The sequence below is a fragment of the Macrobrachium nipponense genome, chromosome 8 (assembly GCF_015104395.2).
Source record: "Macrobrachium nipponense isolate FS-2020 chromosome 8, ASM1510439v2, whole genome shotgun sequence".
NCBI lineage: Eukaryota > Metazoa > Arthropoda > Malacostraca > Decapoda > Palaemonidae > Macrobrachium > Macrobrachium nipponense.
The window spans coordinates 7,909,943-7,933,781 of NC_087203.1; positions in this window are offsets into that span (position 1 = coordinate 7,909,943).

Sequence of the window (23,839 nt, forward strand, 5' to 3'; positions counted from 1 at the left end):
ACTTTGTCAGCATACTTTTCAATGTCTGGTTCAACCTTTCCAAGGCTGCTTGAGTCTCTGGATGATAAGCATTGAATAACTGTTGTTTCACTCCTAACAAATTCATCACATCCTGGAATAGCTTGGAAGTAAAATTCGTTCCTCTATCACTTTGTACTATTTCTGGTATTCCAAACTTTGAGAAAAACTCCACTAGTTTTTCAGCAACTATCATGGCAGATATGTTTTTAACAGGGACTGCTTCATGATATCTTGTCACAGGACACATTAATGTCAACAAATACTCATTTCCCTTCTTTTTCTTCGGCAGCGTCCCAACCTTATCTATAATCACTTTGCTAAAGGATTCTCCTCTAACTTCTATAGGTTGAGAGGGGGGGGGGGGGGGGGGGCAGCTTTCTGGATGGTTTCATTCGGTTTTCCAGCTAACTGACAGGTATGACACTCACGACAAAACCTGCTAACATCTCTGTGAAGTCCAGGCTAGAAAAAATATTTCATGATCTCCACAGTCTTCCTGATTCCCATATGTCCAGACTCATGAGCTACCATTACCACTTGCTTCCTCAATGGATATGGAATCTAAATTTGTTGATATTCGCCCCATACAGCATCTCCAGGTATATCTGTAGGTCTATGCTTCTTCATCAGCAAACCCTCCTTTAGATAATAAGAGGTAGGAGTTTGTTGCATCTCTATTCGATCAACAACTCTGAAGAACAAATCAGCTAATGATGCATCCATCTTCTGGAAGTTCATTAGCTTCTCTCTTGTCACTTGACCAACTTCAAGGGTTGAACTTTCAATATCTGGTAACTCAGCTAGTGTAGTTTCACTACTATCTTCAGGAACACTTTGACTATTCCGAGTCTCTTCAAGAACAACAGGTTTTTCTTCTTCCTCTTCTTGGGAAATCTTCTCTAGGTCAACACTAGGGGAAATATCACTTTCCTGGAACTATTCTTCTAAGCTAAAAAATACTTCACTCGATTCTTCTTGGGTGTGTAAATCCTCGGTTTCTTCACTTACAGGCATATCCTCTTCATACTTCTTGTAGTTACACAACTAGGAAACAGGTGGGGGTTATTCTTCTCCAACTCTACTGTAGGACTAATCATCAACAGTTTGTCTGTCACTACAGGACAAGGAATAAATGGCACACCACCAACTTCATTCCCCAACAGAACATGTACACCTTCCACAGCCAGTGAGTCCTTTACAGCAATTTCAACATTTCCTATCACCAATTCACACTACAGGTGTAAGCGGCATATAGGAGTTACTTCTCGACTCTTCTCCAACTGACGGTGAGCACCACATACTACCACACTATGGTTACTCCCTGGTCCCTGCACACTCCCTCCTTGAGTTGATAGCATACCCTCATATATATATTTGGCTTAAAAGCCTCCAAACTGCTCAGCCACTCACTGCTTGAAGTTACATTTCTACTGGTTGCTAAACAATCAGCTTGTTTAGTTTCAGTCTTCACTTGAGTCTGATTCTTTCCCACACTGCTCTTCGTAGTTTGTTTCACCTGGTCACCTTTCACTACTTGACCAACTGGCTTTGACAGCTGTTGATTCTAGTAACACTCTTGACTGAAGTGTCCTACTCTTCCACATTTAAAGCAGACAATATTAGGTTTCTGTAACTGTCATGAAAAATTGGATGAGGATTTCACATAAGCTTGCTGAGGTACATTACCTTGTGTACTCTTGCTAGTATCACTTGTAGGTTTCCCATTAAATTTGTTCCTGAAACTTGGATGAGACTTAAAACCTGGGCGTTGTTGATTCTGGCACTTGACATTGTAATTACGTTTGCTACTTATTATATTGTAATCTTCACTCAGTGTAGCAGCTTTGTCAAGTTTCTTAACCTCTCAGTCTCTCAAATAGGCTCTTATATGTTTAGGAATTCCCTTAAGATATTGTTCAAGAACTACTAATTCTTCTAACTCATCAAAAGTATTAACTTTAGCAGCCTCTAACCAACGTTTAAAACAACTTCTCGCTTTATAAGCATAATCTAAGAAGGTCACTTTTCATCTTTTCTTAAATTTCTGAATCTTTCATTGTAGTACTCTGGGGTCATCTGGTAAACTTGTAGCACATTGTGTTTAAGTACCTTGTAGTCTTTACACTGATCAGCTGTTAAGGCTAAATAAGCACTTCCTCCTTTACCAATCAAGACACTTTGTAGCAAAACTGAACATTTATCTTCTGGCCATACCATACCTGAAGCCACTTTCTCAAAGTGATTAAAGAACTCATCTGGAGCTTCTTCAGTAAATTTAGGGATTAACTTCTGCTACATCAAATACAGGGTCTTGATTAACTTGGTTAGGGTTAGACGGTGTTACAGGTAATGTGGATCTAGCACTTATCAATTCCATTTCCCTTTCATATCTTGCGACTTCTCTTTCCTCTTCTGCTGCTTTGTCTTCTTCTTTTTCTCTTCTTTCTCCTTTCTCCCTGTCTTCTCTTTCTCTTTCAGTTTGCATTTTCAGCTTAATCAAATTTTCTTCCACTTCAATGTGTCTAACTTCTAACTCTGCATCATTTTTCTATTTCTTTTCTTCTTGCTTATTCACTAGATCAGCACGTGCTACATTCAACTACTCTTGAGCTAATTCTATCTCATCTTCATCAGTTATTCTACTAGAGTCTATCAAAGATTCCATAACAATACATGTTATTTGTGCCTTTACCATACTAGTAGACACATAACCACCACGTTCCACTGCTAAAGCGTTCCACTGTGCCTTAGCCAGAGTGGTTTCAGATAACACTTGGGTGGAAGGGGCTGCTAAAAATTCCTGAACACTGGATTAAGCCATTTTCTGTAAGTCATCAACTAACACTTCAACACAATAAATGCAAAAAACAAACAACTATATGGTCACTCTCCTAACAAAATATATCCCTAACATCACCAGTATAAACCAGAGTGATAATGTGTTCTGTTTTCCCGGGTCTCTGGGCACCATTTACACTTGTGACGAAGTGCCAAGTATCTGGTTACTACACTTCTAAGGGGTGTAGCCTCGCATCTGTTATACTAACAAGGCACCCTGTTGGTTACTTTGGATCTGCATAGCAGATGTCGTTTGGTAAACACCACTCCTTCAGTCAAGTCTCATTGACTGTGATGATATTTTCTAAGTCTCATTTAATTGCTACTTCTGGTATGAAGATTGAAGACGTTAAAAGTCATAGTATAAAATATAAGTTATATTTAACAAGCTACATTACTTGATAGCTGCAAGAAGGTTTAATAGGTCTTCAAGTGGAGAGGTGTAGTGGAAGTCTGATATACAATTAAGTTTACAAGATCATAGAAGAGTAAAAAACTGCTTGATTTCATACATACAGATGGACATACGAATCTAGGTCTGTGACGTAGACACAGTCTGTTGGTGGGAACGTCAACATGTTTTCCCAGGGGAGGCATCATTGACGTTACTTTTTTCAATATTAAATGATGACCCCAGGTGTCTACAAACCAAGACGCTTATTCAAAGCAACGTCAAGGCAACGTCAACACTTCGTTAACACTACGTTAACACTTAGTTCCTACATGACCCCTTGGGTCATTGGTATAATTATCATCTTAGTATATTATACTATAGAATGTCAAAATACATTCTTTATTATATGTAAACCTTACACACTTACCGATCATAAAATAGTTACCTCACAACAGCCAGACACCTGAACCTTCACCACAAATAAAACACGACTGAATACTCTAAAGGCAACAGTGATCCCTTATAAGCTTATCAATCAATCACAAATTCAGACTAACTTCATTAAAACAGGTGTGAAGTAATCATATAAGCAATATAAATTAATTAAAGGGCATCACTCCATCAACAACTTTTAAAAGTTTAAGTATTTCCCTGGTTCTAACTCACTTCAATTAAATTGAAGGAAAACAGCTCAATTACCACTCTATATTTCTACCTAAACAAAATTAAATATACTGGTGAAAAATAAGACATAAAAATTTAAATACAAAAATTTATTATTAAACTCAAAATTTATAAGTGAAATTCACAATCTCAGGGAAATTTATTATTACTTGAAAACAACGCAAAGCTTAGTTAATTTTTGAATTAGTTATTAAGTAAAATTAAATCAAAGTTAATTTATCACAAAAATTAATTAATTACGGAATTAAATTAACCAAGTAAATTTCAGAGTTAAGTAACAGGTAAAATTTGAAAATTAATTCACAAGTGTTAAACAACAATAAAACTAGAAAAGAATTCTAAGTAAATGCAAAGTATTTCACAAGTGTTAATTTCAATTAAATAGGCAATGATTAATTAATGAAAACAATTAAGTTAATGAAACAAATTGAGAATGCAAAACAAAACACACGATGCAGAGGGATATCAAATTCACCACCAAGATGTGAAAAATAAGAAATGGAAACACAGAATAATACAGAATTTGTAATGTGTAAAAAATGAACTAGTTTCACCAAACCACTGTAAATATGCTTTTAAGTTGCAACTTTAAACTTGTAATAACACATTACCTTGGTTGACCATAGCCAGTTGGTAAGCTGATTCTCTTCTCTCTTGGAATTCCCTTTCTTCTCCCTTTCTGCTTTTGCGTCTTCTTCTCTCCTCTCTACCTGTGCCTTTTCCCTCTCCTCGGGTACCAAGGTAGCAAATTCTTGGCCCCTTGGTCCCATGGCTTTCCTGGCTTCAGTAAAAGCTTTAATTTCTTGTAATATAGGGTTGTTCTCCATCTTGGAGGAATGGATATGTGAGTGCACAAATGGGAATCCCTAAGGGTAAAAACGGGCACTAAGCCCTGGGAATGCAGTCTCTGGAGGGATTAGGACAGACTGGTAAAATATCAAGCGGTCAATCAAACTGTAATGGAATTCGCAAATGCGAATGTATTCGTCACGATGACTAAGCACAAAAGCAATCCCTCTCCATTACAAGATAGGCATATACAAAAAATGCAGAATTGTCCGTTTCAAGGTGTAAAAATAATATGCACGGAAATAACCACCGCTTTCTCCACGAATGGTGGGAAATACGCTCGCACAATTATGTGAGTAAGACATGGATGTAAAGAAAAACATGGCATTACAAAAACGCAAAATAATTAATGACATTCCGTGTTCTGTACATGGAATGTATACCTCAATGCTGATGTACTACCATGCACAAAAGTCCGTTCTGTTAGCCATCCAGAGAGTGAACACGAATCCGCTGACTATGAAACACCGAAGCAGTTGAACAGGTAACTAATGGGACCTAACAGATGTCAAAACGTAAGGGCATACTGGAATGGAGGGAGTGGGAAGCAGGTGTTTTTCTTGATATAGAGGAAATTCTCCAAATTCTATTATCGTTAAGAAAGTGATTGTAACGTTTTTGTTGTTGAAGATAGTACTGGGTTTGATGTAAAGTGTGCAGTTAAGGAAATATGCGAAAAAAACATGAGAATAAAAGTGCTTAAGAATTATTCATGATTTAGTATTTCTTATAAGTTATCGTATCTTATCAACAGACATGACTGTCCACAAGATCGATACAAAACGATACAAAACATTTCAACAACGCCTCAAAAAAAGAAAGAAAAAAAAAAAAAAATACGGCGGCAGGTTAAAATTTTCAGTTCCCTTATATTATTTAGGTAGCAACTGCAAACCACTGCTAGTGCATCCTCTATATTTAAACATATATAGATCTATTATATTTAGCTATATTGCGTGATCGGGCCAACATCCATTGTGGAAGTGGGTGTTATGAGTAATGGCAACCGAATGCCAGGTTTTAGACACTTGCAAATTATGGCTATATGTAATTTTTAAAAATACTAATACAAAAGGAAAGATTCAGATACTTTCATCAATGTAACAAATTCATATTCAGTAAAAAGATGGAAAGAAAGAAACAGAGGAAAAACATTAATCATAGCATAGAGGTAAAGACAACAATTGACAGGAGAGTGTTTCTGGGTAAGTGGGAGTCTAATAGACGTAACCAGTTAATGATTTTTTCAGTATTCATTATTTGGCGGCTTTATTGGTGACGTGAGGTGACAGTAACGACAATGCACTTTGAATTGAATAACCGTCTACCTGTCCAATTGTGATTATTGCTAATGTAGAATGCTATGGTCGTGAAAACTATTAATCCGCAAACAATATTATGGTGCTGACCCTTTTTAGATTAACATAAGTCTATACCAAAGGCTTAAGGATGACGCTACCCCATACCTGTGGTAAGAAGTATACCTTTGGTAGCACATTTTACACTCAAACCCTATTGTCAACAACAAAAAATTTATGATCACTTTCTTAAACGATATGTCAGCGGATTCGTGTTCACTCTCTGGACCAGTAGAGGGAACGGTTTGTCCCCCGTCCCCCAAGTTTTTAGTGGTACGTACTAAATTACTGTGCGTTTCAGGACCGCGTCTAATTAATTTTTTCGATAAAATTTTACCAAATCATCGGATATGGATCGAATTTGGGAAATATTAGCTATTTGAAGTCAGCCTCATTGACAAAAATACGCAGTGATGTATATTGTTGATAATTAAGGCACCTATCAGAGTAAATCAAAGAAATTTAAAGGGAAGCTTGACTAAATTTAGTAAGTACCCAAATATTTGACCGTTTTGTACAATAAGTATAAAAGAAAGGCTAGGCAAATCATTGTTAAAAATGATGATAATATTACGGGTTCCATTGGTGATACCATGGATAATGAATAAGAATTTGGTATATGTACATATGGCAATATTATAAATTAATTTTGTAAATATGCTTATGGCAATGTTACTATTTTCATTGTACAATGCTACGTTGGCTATAGGAATACATAGCAAATGCAACGCAATTTCTATTTACCGTTCGCCTATCAGTTATATAAAACCTTTGGAATTGGGGAAATTTAAAAACATTGAAATGAAAATACAACCATTTAGAGGTGTTTGGTACGATATTTTGGCCCGATAAACCTGGTAATTATAGAAACCATAGCCGACGAGAGGGTGAGGGTAGCTGATCATTCATAGGTCAAAGCCAGGTCATACGTTATGGCTGCATCACCTATGGCAAGCCCAGCAAATTGTCCTCGTGGCCGCAAGGCTGCTTTCGTGTTTTGTTTGTTTTGCAGTATGCAACAAAGAAAAGAATCGCATGCTGAATATTACCAGGCCAGAAACGCGCAGATACGAATTATCGTAATGCACTCATTCAATTGAACGCTTTAGAATCGCAATTTCTGAAAGGCCCTGAGTACCGAAAAGGCTGTGAGAACGTCCTTCAGACTTATCTCGACGCTGGGTTCATTGCTGAGGTCACTGATTCAAAGATTGAGGGATAATACTTTGGGGTTAAGAAGCAGAGTCTCACGACTCCTTTATGTATCGTGTTTAACGCATCCTCTAAAGTCAAGGGAGGACTGTCATTAAATGATTGCCTTTATTCAGGTTCCAACTTAGTTGAAATGCTATATGATTTGCTCCTCAAGTTTCGATGCGATCCCTATGCGTTGGTATCAGACATATCAAAACCTTTCCACAAAGTATTGCTACATCCCGATGATACTAAATATACACGTTTTTTGTGGCGACGAGAGCTGAAACGAGCTGCCATGTACGCCTTTAATGCTGTGGTTTTTGGCATAACTAGTAGTCCTTATCTTTTGCAACAAGTGCTCCAAACCCATCTCCGCGAGCAGAGGCGGGAAGATATAATTAAATCCTTCTATGTCGATAATTATCTGCAGACATTTGGAGCCAGGGAACTAATGGAAAGATATTATTGCCAGGTCAAATCTTTGCTAGACAAGGCCCACATGCCTTTGACAGTGTGGGCAAATAATTGTAGGGAGTTTATTCACCAAATTGGTTGCAAGGAACCTGATAAAGTCAATGTTTTAGGAATGAGTTGGGATAGAAGGGAGGATAAGTTGAGTTTAAAGCCTAAGAATCTCCAGAGCTGTAGAAGTAGTTCCCATCATACCAAACGCAAGCTACTGTCCCTTTTGGTAGCCAATTTTGACCCCTTAGAGCTAGTCAGTCCTATTTTTGTGCGGGGAAAAATTCTCTTTTAAGAACTGTGGGAAGCCGGGGTAAGCTGGCATGATGTGCTGTCAGATGATCACCAACTAGAAGCCAGCAAACTACTCGCTGAATTCAACAATGTTCACAAATGTAAGCTTGAGAGGGCAATTGTGCATAAAGGTAGCGAATTGCATCTGTTTACTGATGCGTCGAGCAAAGCTTACAGCGCTGTAGCCTATGTCAGACAGAGATCCGAACATGTTAGTCTCTTACCTTCCAAAATGCGAGTCACGCTTCGCCAACAAGCAAAACTGACAATTCCAAAGTTAGAATTATTAGCATTATTGTTTGAATGTAGATTGAGAAAGCATCTTTGTCATTTGTTTAGCTTTACCATCATAGTGCTCTGGACTGATAGCAAAGTAGCTATTTCCTGGGTAGGTAGCCGCACCGGAAGTAAAGACATTCATTTCTAATCGAGTGGGGGTGATTGTTTTGATCCAACAGGTGTGTGGCATTGAGTTGAAGTACGTCCCCATCTTGACAAGAAGTTCAACATTGCACAATTTGAAAGTCAACCACCTGTGGCATGAAGGACCACCATTTCTATGCTGTGAGGGCACCCCTGAGCCATGTGTAGAAGAGGGAGAATCTCCAGTCTGACAAAATGTGATCATGGCTGCCCTGAGGGAGCTCAGGGAAGTAGGAACTTTGACTCTGCCTGCTGAACTGTGTTAGTTTCAGAGGAGTAACGTAGACTTCACACGATTTATGAAAATTATGTCTTTGGTATTGAAATTTGGGAACTGCCAAGCAGACCCTTTCTTGAAATTAGTTTACTTAGAACAGAGAAACCACCTTCCTATGATGTGTAGTAAGTTAGAAATTGGCGTGCCTGTGCCCACTCACATTAATAATTTTGTAAAACAATTAAGCCTAGTCTTGTGTAATGGCAGAATTTTCACACGAAATAGATTAGTTAATATTACTAATACAAAGAATAAGTTAGTATTACTGCCCTCCAAAGGTACTTTAGTATCACATGCATTGTGGGGTTAATGTTCTGATAACTTTTCCGGTAGGAATGTTGGAGCCTTGGATTGAGGGCTACTGCCAAGAGAGTAGAGAGGAGATGTAGGGCATGCGTGTTAGCCTTCAGACCTCTTCTCCAACAACCACCACCGACAGAGCGCTCATGATACGTCCCTTTGAGATGGGAGGAGTAGATCACATGGGCCCCATTGCGCTGAATTTTATTTATATACACCGGGAATGTGATAAGGCTAATTAAAATGTTAAGAAAAATTAAGTAATTTATTGTATTTGCGAACTGTTCTATCATCCAGGTGCTGATGCGGCAGCTGATACAAAAAGTTGATCATCTTGATGCCAGGGGGAGCTGCAGTAATTCAGCCACTTCCAAAAAGCCTTAAAATATTATTAAATGCCTAATTAAACACTACACACTTATCGTATACATATATTTAAATTTAATCAACAGCAAGTTGCATACCTTGGAAAATCAAAGCATAAATATATATACCAACAGTCCAAACTTACGTCCACGTAGTACATAGTAATTCATGATAACCCTGAAAGGGTACAAAACTTCATATTACAAATATGCAAGGTAAGAAAAACAGATACTTAAATTATAGTACTAATAAGTAAGTGATGGTAATTGGAAGGCATTTTAATATGGGAAAGCATTATCCCTCCAAATGGTTTCGGATTGACATAAAAAACTCCCCCTGAGTTTTCAGACCCACCGATATCATCCTGGGACGAAAGCGAAGTACGTGTAGAGAGAGAGACTGCGATGAAAGAAAGCTTCTTCCTGGCTGGGGTTAAACGGAGATTACATGTTGAAAGGAATAGTTGTCGTCACTTCAAAGGGCTAGCTGTATATCCTTTAAATTGTAAATGGAGCTCAGACTATCTGAGTTACGAGACCCTTTGTGATTGAAATCTCCTTCGTAACTGGTTTAAGTTTCCGTCAACCTTAGAAAGAAAGCAAAAGCATTAGTGGTTGGTTAGGTCAAAACCAGAACGGCCACTGGAAGGCAGTGAGCTGTTAACAACCAAGGGGGTAGTTAGATATTTGAAAACTAAGTTAACTGTCTTCCAGTGACCATGCTAATTAAAAAAATGATAAAAACCAAATACAAATTCCATAAGGAATTTTAGTACACCCATACCCATAGAAGGAGGAGTGGGGCACAGCCGTGCAATATATCTCGATTACTGCAGCGGCCTAGACGCCAATACATTTGTTCTGCTGCTTTGACGCTACACGGGCATCTATGGTGCTCCTTCGATCGTCTACAGCGATAATGTTAAGACCTTCAGAGCCGCAAGCACCTTTCTCCAAGAGGTGTACGACGACGATATTACCAGAGAATTCCTGCACTGAATGGGAATCAAGTGGGTTTTTCAAACACCCCGATCTCCCTGAAAGAGGGTTTTTTGAAAGTCTGATTGGGGTTGTCAAGAGGATGTTCACTATGACATTACGACGGAATCTGATCACCGAAGAACAACTCCATACCCTAATCAAAGAAGCAGAGGCTGTGGTCAACAACTGCCCCTTGATGTACTCGGTAGACGTGTGAGGATGAAGCCCTCACACCATCGCACCTCATCAGTTGAGATATTGTTCGCTTACTTTTGCCTGGGGTTCCTCACAAGGATATGCATATGACAGTGAAGACACGTCAGCTCCATCACCAATATTTCAGGTTGACAGAGACTCTTAGGCGCTTTAAAAGGCACTGGAGGGAAGGCTACCTGAAATCTCTGCAAGAGTATTACGACCTGTAAGAGGCGCCCCCAACACCCCCCCCCCCCCAACTGCGCTACATGTAGGCGACCTCATGCTGGTGAAAACGCACTCAATGGCCCCTTGTACGAATCCTGGAGCTTTATCATGATGAAAAAGGAATCGTCAGGTCCCTAAAAGTCCTGTTTGAGAGAGAGAAACATCTGCGTGCAATGCAACATATTGTCCCGCTTGAGATGAACGCCCACGACGAAGAGAAGATGATGTCCAGGATGACGAGAGTGAAGAAAAAGTAAGTAATGGTGAACCAGAGATAGATGTTAATGATGAAGTGAATCGACAGACTGATGAACTCGAAGAAAGTGGTCATAATGAAAGAAGTGTTAGGAGTGAAATGAGTGAGACAGTACATGATACAGGTATCCGACCAAGAATGAAGGCAGCAGAGGAACAGAAAAAGTGTATATATTTGTTGAAGGTAAAGAGGTGAACTCTGAGAGTGTGTGCATTGGAAAAGAGTTTTGAAGGAGTTAGGGCTGAGACTCCGTTCTCTATACTCCATTTTCTGTTGAGTCTTTGCATGAGAGCCGACCCCACGGTCCATAACGAACTCGACAGAATGACTTGTATATTATGTGTTGGTTTGTGAACATTGTACATTTTGTAACTTGCATTGGACGGAAAGCGCTCCTACCATGTGAAACCCTTTTATAACTGTTTTTCAGCATCTGTTGCAAAACAAATATATGAATTTGTTGAACGTGTAAGTGATCTGTTACTATTCTTGCATCAGTGTATGATTAAATTTTCTGCCATTGATGATGACCCTATTATTTATGAGTATGCTCTGTGACGAGCACTAAGTGAGTTGTAAGTTCCTTGGAGAGGAATCTTGACTTTATTTCATGATTTTGCATTTATCATTCATCAAGCTATGCTTGAATATTAATGTTGAGTTGATTCTCCTATTGATGCTTTGAGATATGTTAATATTGATGAACTAAGATATGTACTTGCATTACCTTTGTATGATTGCAGTCGCCATGATGTGCCCTGTACTGTTTGTCTATTGAGGCCATGATGTTAATCAAATTACATTTTAATGTGATCCTGCTGCCATTAGATGGTGTCTGTGTTGTTCTGTAGTATGTTATGATGAACTGACTGCTTGAATTTTGCTGAGCCATTTATTACAATTAGCACCTTGAGAGTTACAGTTTGTACATTGCTTTTGATTCTCATTTGATTATTGATTTGGGTCCTTGCCTTTTTTGAGTGATCACTCCATACTGCACCTGTTTACTGTCAAAAGCTAGACCCGTGCTGTAGCGCTGCACACGAGCCTAGGCTTTGACGACCCTTTTGACCATGTCTGCCTACTCCGTCCGATTGCCTTGTCGCCTGCTTTCTTTCCTTCCCCGCTTTTGGATGGTGGATAATGTCGCGAAAAATTAGTGCATGAATTTTTCGAGGCGTATTTCCCACCCATCCATCGATTTCCCACTTTTCAATGTAAGGCGAACTGCCTCGTTTCCGGCAGTCTGGTAGCTAAAGCAGAATGCTTCTTTTTTGTCTGTTCTCATTTATCAGTCATCACTTCTCCTCCCTCATAGATTAAAAACAGAATTCTTTTTGTCTTGTAAATTATTTAGGAAACAAAGGAATGCTTTCTTTTTGAAGAGAACAAATTCTCGATAGAATTGACTAAGCCAATCCGCTCGGGTTTAAATCCAGGCTGCACTGTCAAAAATTGCCATTTATCCCCCTTGAATAAAATTTCGCAGTTTCTATGAAAATACGTTGATATATGATTATTTTGCTCCACAGAAGTAGTTTTATTATATTAACTATAGCAATGAGTTGGTATAAATTAGTACATTGATATTCAAAGTAATAAACCACTTTTTTTGCATATTTTGTCCATCTCTATAAAATTAGATGACGTATTATTACAGTGATGTCAAACTTCTTCTTGTGGAGACTATATATATATATTATTTTCTTATTGTAAGGGCACATGCCAGTAATTTATGCTTGCCTTCTGGACGAAACCCCCTTTTTTTTGTATGTTGGGTTACGATTAAAGCACTTGATGTTTATTTTTAAATTGATGTTTGTTACGTAACCCTGTAATTTTGTAGATGTGACAACTGTGTTATGCAACATACTCCTCCCGAGTTTTCTTCTAGGGTGGAAAGGTGAAGCTCTCGGATTTTAGCAGCTGACTCCACGAAGGCAAGTAAAAGATGATATTCTTGTAGAATCCAGCCACATCACCTCGTGAATTGTGGTCGCCATTGCAGTAACTTCTTCATAAGGATATTCTGAGATCCTGTTTGCCATTTATGTTTTATTTCTATCGAAGTAATGTAACGTTTTGTTAATAATTTTTGCAGTAATGTGTTAGTTTTCTTACTTCTTAACGTAATTTGGATAATTGTTGTGTTCTTTAAATATTAATTATATGTGTTAAACCTTTACGTGCGTCTTTGTGAACCCGTGTGGCATCACCCAAAAAAGAATTGGTGCAGGAAATACAGTTGATTGTTTCTTAACTGCACTTTTGCTGAATAAAATGCAAGGTTTCTTGACTTTAAGTAAGTTAGTAAACTCCTCAGCACTGTAACTTGGTCTCATTCAAAGCTAGTGCAGGAGGGCTTAAGGTTGAATGAAATCGTACCGAATGTGGCCCTAAAATTCAGTTTAGTTTCACCACATGCACCAAGGGTTTGCTCTCTCTTTTCTAATTAACGTGGAAGCAACTCTTCCGAGTCTTGTATTTGGTGTACGGGCATGAGCTTGGCCATGAGGGAGATGCGAATGACCAGTATTACATACAGTAAGTAATCATTCTTTCCTGTAGCCATCGTTGGGCTAATTGATGGTTAACCTTTACTCACTCTGTTTAATCAGCTTTCGGGAATGTGTCCCTATTTGTTTTTAGTGAAAGTGCAATTTAATCTAAATGATTTTTCAGTGTTTTTGAGTGGTCGCATGGTCACATAAATTTGTTCTAAATTTGGGGGTGCTGAGCCACCCAAGTTCACTCATTAATACTTTGTCTTTCTGTTAACATTGATAAATTTGAGTTTTGTAATAAGATTGTCAACATCATCTGTGTGTACTATTCGAGTTGTCCTTGTGCACGGGCTGGAACCTGTCCCCTGAGGTAGGGCTATCAGCCTCCCTCCATCTGGCATGAACCTAAATAACAGTTGCTATAACATTCGCGCCTGTACAACTGACTAACGCAATCTCTTTCGACACGAGGTTTTGGCAATTTCTTTAGTGCAAAGGAATTATCGAACTGTTTCCTGGTAATTATGAAACTTCCTAGCTACCTCATGCTTTCACGCATAGCACAGAAAGAAAGCTAAGGTTAGTGATTGAAACTTCTCTCTCTCGTAGCTAAAATTTTGGAGTGCATGCAATCCCAAGCTTTTCCTACCTCTAACTGAAAAGGTGGCAGTCAAAATTTGGTTTTATCCCTAAAAATAAATACCTAAAAGTTGCATAACAACACATTACCTCTTTTGGGGGAGTTTCTTTCTTTCCTTTGCTCATATACGCTTAATGGTGCTGGGATTTCAGGTCCCTTGCTTTTGCCTGCTTTTAAAATGTCAAGGAAATGTGTCAAACAAGTTTCAATAAAAAGTGCTGGTTGTGCTGATGCTGGACCCGTGCGCCAACTAGCGGCAGCCTCCCGAAGCATGACTCGTATCTTGGAATTCCACTTGTCTCGGACAACAATATAGACTGAGTCGCAGCTCGTATCTTAAAATTTTTTTTATATGAATATATATATATATATATATATATATATATATATATATATATATATATATATATATATATAAAACTGAATCACGAAAGTTTGGAGCGTGATAAAAAATCCATAAATAAAGATATAAGCCACGAAGGAAAGATAAACGACGGAGTTTCTGCAAGATCTGTCTGCTTAGTAAAGGATGTTGAGTCGAAAGATCTTGCAGAAACTCCGTTGTTTATCTTTTCTTCGTGGCTTATACATTTATATATATATATATATATATATATATTATATATATGTATATATATATATATATATATATATATATATATATATATATATATATGTATATATATCTTTTGATACAATAAATACAACCAACACAACTGAATGTGTGAAGAGGTAGTGTTCCACCCAAATTCGGCAGGAAATTCTATGGCCCTTTTACTCCCCTACCATAAAAATTCCTTTCATTGTTTGTCGCTCCCTAAGCCTTTATTAATTTTTCATGTTTTCAGTTTTATACTTGCAAAAATCCCTCTCTTTCCAGATCACACCAGTAAAGACAAGATAGAACTGGCTACCAGGCCAATCACGTGACCCGAAAGAGGTCAGAGGATGCCCTGGGAAGATGACCGGTTGTGAGACGCTGAGAGAGAGCCAGTAGCCATTGGAGACTTCGTCGCTACTTCTAACCCAGCCTCCAATGACGACACCATGCTCCCAACTCCTATAGCAGTGGAACTATAAATACAAGGGTTCATTAATTCATCCTTGCTTCCTAACTATGGAAGCAGGTACGTTTATGGATAGGGGTGATTTTTTCCTGTTCTGTTATTCTCTCACCTTTCCTTCTCAAAGTTGTCCTTTCCTGTGAATCCTTTATGACTGGCATCCAGTGATTTAATGCCTCTTTGTTAATGCTGAATTTAAAAAGTGAATTTAAGTGCCACCTCCAGCCTCAGACTTTGTTCATTTTCTTTGATAGGCTGCATGCTAATTTTAATAATCAATAGAACCTCTCTGCATTTTAGAAGCCACTGTTGTATGTTCGACTGTAGTCTGCGTTCGCTATTACGCTACTCCCAGTTCAGCACATCACTACATATTCAACACCATTGTATTTAAGGGATCTCTTTCCTTTCTTTTATCCAAATGAACGGGGTCAACTCCTCCTTTTATTTATTTACTGTATTCTCAAGTTTTCCATTGCTTCGTCAATTAACATAAACACATTGCCAATGAGCCAGTACTTAGAGCTTCCTTATCTACTCTTCTGATTTATTGTAATTATAACTAATTAAGGCAGACACTAAATTTTTCTCAAAGTCCTAAATTAAGCTTAAATTATAAGAATTCCCTTTTCCTCTATGAGTGTCAATAAACTACAAAGTCGTGCTCTTGCAACAAAGTAAGTCAAACTCCACCTCGGCCTTTTAAAATCTTGGCTTAGAGATGCTCCACCCCATTCAGGGCACCTGTGGAGATTAATTCCAAGGCAGCCAATAGGAGTAGAGATGGTTTAGAGAGAACGAGGCTTCCAGTTCAGAGGGGCAACTCGAGAATATGTGAAATTCTTTATAAAGGGATATTATTTTACTTGGCTCTGGCTTAAATTCCTGACCAATATATACTTGTGTGTAGGAGCCTCTGTACATGTGTGTATTGTGTATGCATACGTACAAAAACTCACTGCCTTAGTTAATGGAAAACAATCTTGTGTAATCACAATTACTAACTTGTTAAGTTACGCTGTCTTACCACTTTAATCCTATAAAATTGACTGGATTTCCTTGCTGAATCGTTTTCCCCGAGCTCAGGAGACTATAAGAAATGATAACTTGTACAGACTTTTGACTATGACCTTTGAAATGCAGCGACATTCTTCTTGAATCAATGCTCGTGTCCTAACATTCTGTCTATCTCGTAAATTCCCACCTGAAGACATCATACCACTAAACTTAATTTCATGCAATTACTTATGATACACTTTATTTACCTTTATGTAAACATTACTTTCATGTAAACAGATGTATACTTACATGTATCCATACACTTACACCATGTAATGTGAATCGCTATGCATTATAGTTTACTATTAAACATTAAAAATACACAAACACGTAAAATGTTTTGTAAGTCTGGGTTAAAGGGTAATAAAGGTTGACTACTGACATATGTTGCATGAGCTTTAGATCAGCAATATTAACTCCAGCTTAGCTTAATTCTAATTTATATAAATGATAAAAAGACCTTTGTGTGAAAATGGGCACAGATCTCTTATAGTCTCATTGTGTCATTTTTGGGTGCCATAGCATGTAAAAAAAGTATTGCCCAACCATTATGGGAAAAAGTATTTTATAAAGCTATTATAAAAGGATAATTAGAGCTAATTCTATGAACAGAAAGGTTAGAAATGAAACTTTTGTGCTTTAGAGGATTTTTGTATATCTCATGTGAATGAAATCAGGATCACATCGCTCTTCCAAAAGTTGTCGGAACAGGATTCTCTGATAGTTTTGACTAAACCACAAGTTTCCTTTGATAGAGAATTTACTCAAACTATCGTATGGAGATATTGCTGTGACTAACAAGTCAGTCAAATAATCAGATAATAAAAAATAGTTTAGTAATTTTTCTAAAGAGGAATGAAATGATTCAAAGTGGTATACAAAATACAGGATGCTATGAAAAGTTAATTTGGTCAATCATTTGCAGATATCAAAAAAAAAATTATAATAGCACGTGAGGATCATTAATACTTAGTCAAAATTATAAACGTTGGGCAAAAGTAACCTGAGAAAAATTCCTGTTGATGTTCCTCTAAAAGTGAGGAATTCTAAGATACGTTTCAGTGAATCAAATTCTCAAGTGCAAATGCGTCACAGATCTCAGCGTTCTACTGTATTACTATTATCTTGGCCGATATCACTTTTTATGCTTACATGCTTGTATTTAACTTGACTGCTGCGTCTGTCTGTCTTTCTGTTTTGGGTGAAGACTTGTAACTTAATTTTCGACCTGTTCCCTTTGTCCGATGGTCTTGAAATTTTTCATGGTTACTCAATCCCTGTAACAACACAACCTTACATAATCAGTAGGTCAGCAGAGGTCTCTAGTGACCCTACTTTGACCTCCCCAAGTATCTCAGGATTTGTATGGATTTTTCATACGGCCTTTGACTTAGTAGAATAAGTTAATAGCTTTACAGATTTTTAAAACCTTCTTTGGCTCGACAGGATAGCCGTTCATTTTCGTTGGCACAATCATAATCCGGTTACAATTTCTGTCAAAACTAAAAAGCATAAAATCAAAAAAATATATAAAATATTTCAAAACACGCTTATATTAAGATGCGCTAAACAGTAAAAAATTATTTTATGAGACACCAGGATTTTCTTGCAATTAATCAGTCTACAAAAATGAAAACGGTGGGTACCAATCATGGAAGGAAATGCTTCAAGAAAATAAATATATTTTGCTGTTTCTCGTAACATTTCCTTTCATGTTTTGCCACCCACGTTTTTATTTGTTTAGACAATTAATTGTACAAAAATCCTGGTGTGTCTCAAAAAAGAATCTTTAACTTTTTAGTGCACTTTAATAATAGCGTGCTGTAGAATTTTTCTTTTCTATATTTTCACATATGAACTGAAGAGCTTTGGACTTAGTACCCACCAAACCCCGCCCCCTTAAAAAATAATCAGAGATTCATGATTGCCATTGACTTTTCTTTTTCTTTGAGAAATTTAATTTATTGATTTGCTTTAGTTACCGACACTGGTCAGAACGCTCATTTCCACATATACTAGACGGAAAACTCTCCAGGAAGCTGTCATCAACATCATTTTCATAAGATGATTTTACTCTAGGAACCGAGGACCTATTGACATTCCGGATGCGGCAGCTTCGCCCATCTTCTTTATAAGATAGTTTGATTTTCGCTGAAAAGACTAACAAATAGTTACTGCAACTTTCCTCAGCTTGCTGGAGAAGATCTCTGCAATATTGTGTTATTTCTTAGTTCTAAACCAATGATAGTCATTCCCTTCAGTCTCATATAGGACCCATAGCCCCCATAGTTAGAGCCCGTGTCATTCTAAGCATATAGTTCAGTTCATATCTGGTTCCTCGTTCTGATGCCCTTTCAGGCCGAGTATATCAAACATTAGCCTTCTGCTTATTTGGGCGTTCAGCGGTTCATATCATTGTTAGGAGAATCATAATTAATAGTACTTTTCGCCTGAGGAAAGAAATCGCCTCACAAATTCACTTTTCAGAAATAAGAGATTGTGTCATTCTCCTTCAAAGAGTGCCTTACTAACATGTGAATTCAAAAGGTGATAAAAACTTTGGCCTTGATCGCTACAGCAGTTCCATGTAGCTTTCGGATATCTGTTCTAATCACTGTTTTTGTTCATTAAATTTGGAAACAAAATAATTCGGTATGTTTCGGAAAGACTAAGCCCTTCTAAATGATTTCGTTGAAAGATTCATCTTTCTTCAAATATTTATAATCTGCAAAAATGATTTAGATGGGTAACATATAGTAGACAGTTATCCGAGTAACCGATATCCTAAAATTGCTAATAAATATTATAATAAAAAGTGAAAACCACAACTGCTATGGAATGTACAGCAAACATAAGTGCACTTCTCCAGAGCGCTGTTATTTTCAATTTGATAATGCGCTTTCTATAAATATGCCTGGGAAATTAGCACTTCAAGGCCAAAGAGGAAAAACTGGCCAAAGTGGAATAACAGCTCCCACCAAATTACGGCCAGTCATTAAGTCCTCCTCCACTTGGAAATGAGAATAGTTTGTTCTCAGACTGAGTCAGCTAACGCCCACAGAAATTAAAGCAATTTGGAAGGGACAGGAATAGATAGTTAGATAGACAGAGAAACAGATGGTTAAACTGGTGAGTTTACTATCGATTTGTGAGTCATTGTACGCATACGCACACGCGCGCTCCCACACACACACACACACACACGCACATATATATATATATATATATATATATATATATATATATATTAGATGATAGGTATATATATATATATATATATATATATATACATATATATATATATTAATATATAATATATATATATATATATAATACATAATATATATATATATATATGTGATGTATATGTATAAATATATATATATATATATATATATATATATATATATATATATATATATATATAGTATATATATATATATATATATATATATATATGATATATAATATATATATATACATATATATATATATATATATATATATATATATATATATATATATATATATATATATATATATATATATATATATATATATATATATTTGTGTGTGTGTTTGAGTGTATTGTATGCCAGTAACCCACTTCCCTTAATGGATGTGGTTCCAGATAAAGACAAAGGTCAGGAACAAGTTCATCCTTTATCAGGTAAATTAGGGATGAAATTTTTACACAAAAATTTCCATCGCAACGGCATCTTTATGGACCCATGTACTATATGGCTCAAAAGCATCATGCCAAGCTCCCCAACATAACTGCGCCAATCAGTCGTAAATGGCTGGCATTCTCTTGATTTCCGAATATGAATGATCTTCCCTTTCAACAACTCTGCAACTCATTCCAAGCCACACATTCAGTTCCTCCTATTCCTCCAAAACATTCTTTTCCCCAGCAATCATTCTCTATTCTCTTGATGTAACCGACTTCCTCAAGCTACGACCCCATCTTATCAACTGTGAAAAGTTTTTACCACATATACATGCAAACAATAAATTTCAATAGCTTCCGCCACTTGACATTAAAATTACATATCATTTGGCTTCCGTAAAGGCGAGTCAGACCAACGAACCTTCCCTAATTCAACCTTTGGCTCCCATTGATATTTCAATCTTCTTCCAAACATTTTACTAAGATTCTGTTTTCGGGCTTCTCCGCCTATTCTGGGAATCACTTCTTTTCACATCTTACTGTCTGCTGTTATCATTATCTATCAAGCACTTTCATATCGCCGTCGTCCACAGTTCCATTTCACCCTCATGACTTTCCTCTCGATCACAGGCCTTTTCTTATTGTTCGTGTCAAATGCTTTCAGATGATTAAAGAGCGTTCTGGAGCTTGTCATTTCTATCACCAACTAACAATGTGTCATCACGAAATAAAAGGATCTCTGCTCTCCATTTTTTTGTTCATACAAACCTGCATTTATCGCTTCGCTTGCTCTTCACTCTAGAGAAATACTAAACACCCATAGAGACACAACACGTTTGGCTGAGATCAAAGTTTAATACGCCAAAGTACTCGCTCTTGTCTATATCTCATTTTAGTTTCACTTTCATAAAAAAAAAATTCTGATTGCTTTTATTAAACTGACTTCTAGGCAATGAAAGCCAACATCGTCCTCAAGTAAAATTTTGTTTGTCAAGAATTCCCATTAAATAAACCATTCTGTTTAGATTAGTTCCAACCGTTTTAGTTGATATATTGAAGCCAGGATTATGATGGCTATTTCAGCAGTGGCCTACTTGAAGTGCTGGCGCCAGTTTTATGAAAACTCTCTTGATGGCGACTTTAAACATTGTGCGACGAAAGTGAAAAAGTACTAAAATCCTGATGGGGAAAGAAGTTTGAGGTAAAATATGCCACCGAATAGATACTATTCAGATGAAAAGGTATCACTAATGAGTCTTTACAAAGACGATTATGATTGCGCATGAGTCGATACAAGACCTCTCGAACGAGTTCTATTGTAAGAATCAGAAATATCTCTGTGAAAACGTATTTTCCAATAACTATAAAACTTGGATAAGATACTGTTAAACGTTAGATATTGTCAACTGACACAGGTTTCTCTCCAGAGAGATCTCGCTTCATAAATGACCCAAATGCAAGCCGCACTCACGTTTTATTCTAAACTCATCTTAGATCTCGTGTGAAGTGTTGCTCCTGCGCGAAAGCACATTCTCGTAAGAAATTGTATTCTCGTGAGCGTGTATATTCTCGCGAGACACTGAATTCTCGAAAAGGAAGTAATTTTTGTGAGAATCCATACTACCATGAGAGTGTATATTGTCGCGAGAATACTCAATAGTATGAAAAATGGCACCCTCGTGAATTAGAAATCTCTGAAAAATTAATGGTTCGAGTTTAAAACAGCAAAACAATCCAGATGCGACTTACTTCATGAAATATGTATCCAAATAAAGCCGCCAAAAAAAAAAAAAAAAAAAAAAAACTGCACGTACATTGGTGAGAACGTTCAGACCAAGAAATGCGATAATCTCCCAGAAATATATCTCTGTTATTCATATGACGGTTGAGATTTGTTGAGGGAGAAGAGAGATCCCAGAGGACATGAATAACTGAGTCTGCAGAGGCTTTGTCGGGGCTCTCCCGGGATCGCTCGCATGTGCAGTCATAGAACGAATTCACCAAAACTTTCTCTTATCACCGGCATAAAAGAATGAGAAAATAGAAAATGATAAAGGGACTCATCATGATAAACAATTACCGCAGAGTTGCTTCTCATAAAGAGTTTAGAATCAATACGAGTACCAACGAATAACAAAGCCAAGTTCAACATAGAAACTACGCAACAGGAAATTAAAGCTGGGGAGAAAAATGAGGGAATTCAGTGACGGAAAAATGACGTTACTAATTAGGCAACTGAGCAACAATTACAGCACATCACCATTTGCAAATCTGTGCAGTTTATGAATAACAAAAACCGTTTGTCCAGGAAGATTTTTCATTTATGGCGCTTAGCTTTAATGTAAAGGCATGGTAATATTAGTTCCAACAGCACGTTTTTCTTTTACATGATTTAATTATCAGTTTAACCCACGAAAATATCTATCGTAGCGTTTTAATTTATGTATATGAAATTAGTCTCTCATTTCCACATCAAACATATATAGTATACATATATATATATATATATATATATATATATATATTTATATAAATATATATATGTGTGTGTGTGTGTGTGTGTGTGTGTGTGTGTGTGTGTGTGTGTGTGTGTGTGTGAAAATGATTATTATCACATTTAATATGGGATTTTTATATGTCAAACAGCAGTGGTTTATATATGGAAACTTGGACTTGGAGCAAGTACTTTCGTAGTATATTCTACATTTTTAAGTTCAAACTAAGTGAAAACATAGTTTACAGAGCTCTATGTACAAAATTAAGCAGTGTTGGGCGGAGTTCCTGTTCCTTGATTCAGACAGCATGTTCTTCAAACAGAGGACAAGGAAATAGGATCAGGGGATAATCCAGGCCTGAGGTTAAAATTTCGGATGCACTTGGCTTCAATGAATACAGTTTCCAGAAGTTTTGTTTTCTGATAGTCGTTGGCCTTGCAGATTATAGACGACTTATCCCAGTTAATGGCATGGCCTGTTTTAAGCCAATGATCTGAAATGCTATTGTTTGTTAGGCCTCTTGAAAGAGCATATTTGTGTTGGGAGCATCTCTTTTTTAGTCCTTCCGACGTCTGGCCAATATAGATCTTGTTTTAATCTTTACAAGGGATACTGCATACAATATTATTTGAATTGGACGGACTATTCTTAATTAGCCTATTTCTTAAAGTATTGTTATATTTAAAAGCTAACTTAATATCAATAGTTTTTAGAATTGGTATTGCAGATATGAAATTCGGGTGAAAAGGCAGAAAGAGAACATTCTTAAGTTCTGTATTACTAACTCTGGTTAGATTGTAATATATCTTCTTTGCCTTATTCTTACACAATTGCAAAAAATATGAAGGATAACATAATGAATCACCTATTTTGTCAATAATTCCAAGAATTCAAGACTACAAAGTCTAAGTGCTCTAAGATACATACTAGTAAATGTTGACATCTTAATTTGTTTAGTATGGCTTGAATAAAAATAAATATATGATTATTGTTTGTTGGTTTCCTGTATAATTTAAAACAAAATTAGTATTATTTCTGATAACTAAGACATCTAGAAATGGGGCACAATTATTTTCTTCATATTATATTGTGAATTTCATGGAAGGTACGAGATAATTAATTGTATTTATTAAATCAGGTATATTTACATTGTCTTTTACAATACAAAAACAATCATCTGCACCTTGAAATAAGTCTAGTCTCAAACAATTACGTGTAGATATTAGAAAGAAGGGGTGTAAAGGGTTTCCCATATCCATGCCAAATATGGCTTCATTGATATTAA